Genomic DNA, 3,942 nt, shown 5'->3' on the forward strand with positions numbered 1-3,942 from the left:
TTTATTCACATAAGTGAACATCATTCAATATTAGATTTTTGTTGAAGACCTGTAAACATTCAGCATTAAACTGAGTAGTTACAGAAAAGTACAGGGAAAAGGATGAACCCTTCTTCACTGCACTGTACAGTCCATTGCTACAAAAAATTGATGCATTAAATTTAGTGTGTTTAAGAGTAAAGGGAACCCAAAAACTACGCACACAATTTTTTTTTTTTTTTACTAAAAGAATAGAATTTTAATAAGCACTGTAAGTCACTTTCCAACAGCAGAAACAAAACAGCAAACACATTTTGCTGAATCCAACAAGTTTAAAACATTCCTTAACAGTCATCTTCCTTCCACAGATATAAAATCAAATCTCTTGCATTCTGAGATTTCCCCAAAATTCATGAAGTTCCTTTCTTAACTTACATCAGTAATCTATCTACGGAGCTGTTGTGTGTGTGTGTATATGTGCTGGGGTGGGGAAAAGGATTTAATACAGTATCAATCCACTAAGAGGGAGTGGGGGGCACTGACAGCAAATAATAAGGGAACTTATTAAAACACAATAGAGAGAGATAGAGAGAGAAAAAACAGTAGAGACTTATCTTGGTTTATTTCTTAGGATTACAAGAAGGGAGCACTGCTAAGCGATAATCAAGAGAAAAACTGAATAATAATTATAATATTAATATTCTAAGAACTGTAAAATAAAATGCTTATCATTTCCAGGTGAAAGATTATAAACTACGTATTTCTTTTTCTTGCATTATTACTTTGCTAAAAAAAAAAAAACAAAACAAAAAAAAAAAAACATTGAGACGATTCAACACAAAGTTAAAAGAGAATCAATTTTCCAAAGTCTTTGCAGGTGCAGATGTGGTACAGGACAGGGTAATAGAAAGTCAAACAAACATCTTAAAAATCATTCCTGAATCAATCTTGTAGGGGTGTGTTTTTTTTTCCTTTTTTTTTTTTTTTTTTTTAATGCATTTCATTGAATAGATTTTTTTCACAATCACAAGTTTTAATAAAATTAAAAAGCAACACGGCTACAGTACTGACAAGTGCCACATATGCAGAGCCACGTTACAGGCAGTTGTTTAAGGGATACGTCTGGACTATTAACAGCTAACACTGCCAATCCTGTACCAAAGGCCACAAGTCCCACTTTCCAACTTATCAGCAGTGGTCTGAGGTGTTTACCAGGTGAGCTCCTCAAAGCAGCACTTCCTGCTGCTGCTTTACCTTTGATTCAGTAACGGCAGCTACCATGGCCATTGTTCAGCCTGTGTCATCACTGATCCTGGCCACATCCTACATGATTCTCGGCAAAATCCTGTCACCCTGGTAGAGCCAACAGGTGAGCAGGCACAATGAAAAACAATCAATGCAATTTGGGTTAGCAAACAGTAAATTATATTTCTTTGCTCACTAGTTTTATGATTAACAACAGTATTAATATTAATAAACTGGCTATTTTGAGTAGAAAGTTTAATAAGAAAAAAATGCTTGAAAACTATAGCAATTTAGAAAAAGTGATTTCTATTTAGTCCATTTTACTTACTCTGGTTTGGTTATGTGCCAGATGTAGCAAAACCAGAAATATATTTTGCCTCTCTGATCTGTGATGTTTGACACATGCACCTTGATCAAAGAAGAATGTCATCACATTTCTGTAATACCAAATATAGGAAAAAATATTACAGAAACAACTCCAAACTGAAATCTTAAATGTATTGATTCAAGCAACCAGCTGGATAATGAAGAGGGTTTTTAGAAGAAAGAACAACAAAATACCAGAAAAAAAAAAAAAGTCACATGATCAAGCCGGAAAAGGGCATTTGTAGCCTAAAATCAAAACTCTGGCAAACTCTAGTTAACATGGACTGTGGTGCTCTTCAAAATATTGCTTCCTTATAAAAATGAGCACAGGCAAAAGCTGAATAAGCAGGTTTCACTCCCAGGTGGAGCATGAACTTCTCTCCTTGGTCTGACTGCTGGTTTGTTAAGGAATTCTAAAAGTTTTCATTTTAAGAGTTTTGTTAAAATACAAATAGAATCAGATACCCAGCCCTCTGTTCACAGAATTTAAGGGGGAGGGGGACGGAAACAAATCGGGAGTAAATTCAAAGTTAGCCAACATGTAGGATCAGAGCTCTCCCTTATACAATACATTCAAGACAAAATAGACTCTTGAACATGAAAAACATTTTACTGACAAGTGTTAAGTATGTTAAGAGCTAAAGGGAGCCAATCTAAGTAATGACAAACACCGGGAATTCCTAATTCAGTGTAATACAGAACTGACGCAAGGTGGTAACTGCAGAGTTGAAGAGTGAACAGGGGGCAGAAAAGGGGATTGGAGAAAACTAAAACAAATGACACCAGCCAAAAACCAATAACAAAGAGTAGAACAAGCAAGCTTAGGAAGCAGTGCATCTCATTACTTTGACCCCAGCAGAGGTGTGACTAAAGAAACATTTACTTGTGTTTGAGTCTTAAAGTTATATACCAGGTCAATGGGCTATCAGTTCCCAGTAAGACAGAGAGACAATCTTTTCGAACTACATAGGACAAGTCGTGTGCAGCCAAATCAAGAGCCATCACAAAGATTAATGATTCATGAGGTGGACGGTTGGGGCACAGCCTGCAACTGGACTGTACTTTAACATGTGACTGCCCTTTGCACTTGAGCAACAGTCCTCACTACCTCATTTGTCACATTTTTAGAAACTGAAGACATGACCCTTTGTGTCACATATTGGTCATTCTTTGCTGCAATATGGAAGCACTGAAGTCTGGAGGATGAACACAGTTTGCACATTTTGGCTATTATGTGCACCACTGTGTCCTAAAGGACTTCCATATCTACCTACAGGGAGAGCCATCAAATCATTTATAAATGAGTGTTGCATCATGTGGCATATCATGTTTGTTCTTCCATTTTTTGTTTAATGTACAACTTCCTAGGAATGGTATTCTACTTGAGTATATACCACACAAACTGCGGGATTTTTGTTTTGGTCAGTTTGTTTTTCCAAGTGTTAGTCAACTGCAGGTGGGTTGGCACCCTGCTCGGGATTGGTTCCTGCCTTGTGCCCTGTGTTGGCTGGGATTGGCTCCAGCAGACCCCCGTGACCCTGTGTTCGGATTCAGCGGGTTGGAACATGGATGGATGGATGGATAGTCAACTGCAGAAAGCCTACAAAATGGAACTGCTGACATATTAAGTGAGCTTTAACATGATGATAATGTGACAGCATGGTATACAGGTGAATAACCAGTTAGTTCTCAAGTTACAACTGGAAACGTATTTAGATAAGTTAGTTGTTCTAGAGGAAACTGGAGTAGATGTACTTCTTTCAAAATCGAATAAAACAAAAAAAAAATCATCATGCTCCTTGAATCTCTGTTGCCTTTGATTAACTTGAAGTCTTTTAGACAATTTGCGGATTTCAAAAATGTACCACCTAGTATTTGGAGTACAAGGTCAACCACAAAAGCAGATGCCTCCTTTGGTACTTGGTAAGCAAAGCACATAATATGGCAGTATCATGGCACTGACATTCTGAAAGGGTGCAAACAATCTACAAAAAATAAAGCGCCTCTTTATTCACATATCACTCTTAGTTTCTGTGACATTTTAGTCAAAAAACAAATGCAACCCAAAAGGTTTATAAAATGTTCAATTTTCAGTCACAAGTTTTTAAGTTTATGTGTACATGTCTTACCACAATAAAATATAATACTTCACCATTATTTCATATAAATGAACTCTTACTGGGGAGAAATGTGTAAGAAAGGTGGTCAGTTAAATTGTTCAATCCTAAAATGAATCTCCTACTTTTACTGACTGGGTTGATTACTCTGTTGTTGCTGTTTAATGGTATTTTTATTTGCACACCTTGTTTTGAGTAAAGGAATGATTCTTCTTACAAGACAGTCCAAGAGAAC

The 3,942-nt window shown here is 36.6% G+C and overlaps 1 long non-coding RNA gene across 1 annotated transcript; it reads left to right on the forward strand.

Moving 5' to 3' along the window:
- Positions 1–2,899: 2,899 nt before the first annotated feature.
- On the forward strand, positions 2,900–3,435 carry LOC127529595 (uncharacterized). The gene is made up of 2 exons (XR_007936212.1): positions 2,900–3,046; positions 3,186–3,435. It is a non-coding gene; the product is annotated as an uncharacterized LOC127529595 (long non-coding RNA).
- The last annotated feature ends 507 nt before the right edge of the window (positions 3,436–3,942 follow it).

The sequence above is a fragment of the Erpetoichthys calabaricus genome, chromosome 11 (genome assembly GCF_900747795.2).
Source record: "Erpetoichthys calabaricus chromosome 11, fErpCal1.3, whole genome shotgun sequence".
Lineage (NCBI taxonomy): Eukaryota > Metazoa > Chordata > Cladistia > Polypteriformes > Polypteridae > Erpetoichthys > Erpetoichthys calabaricus.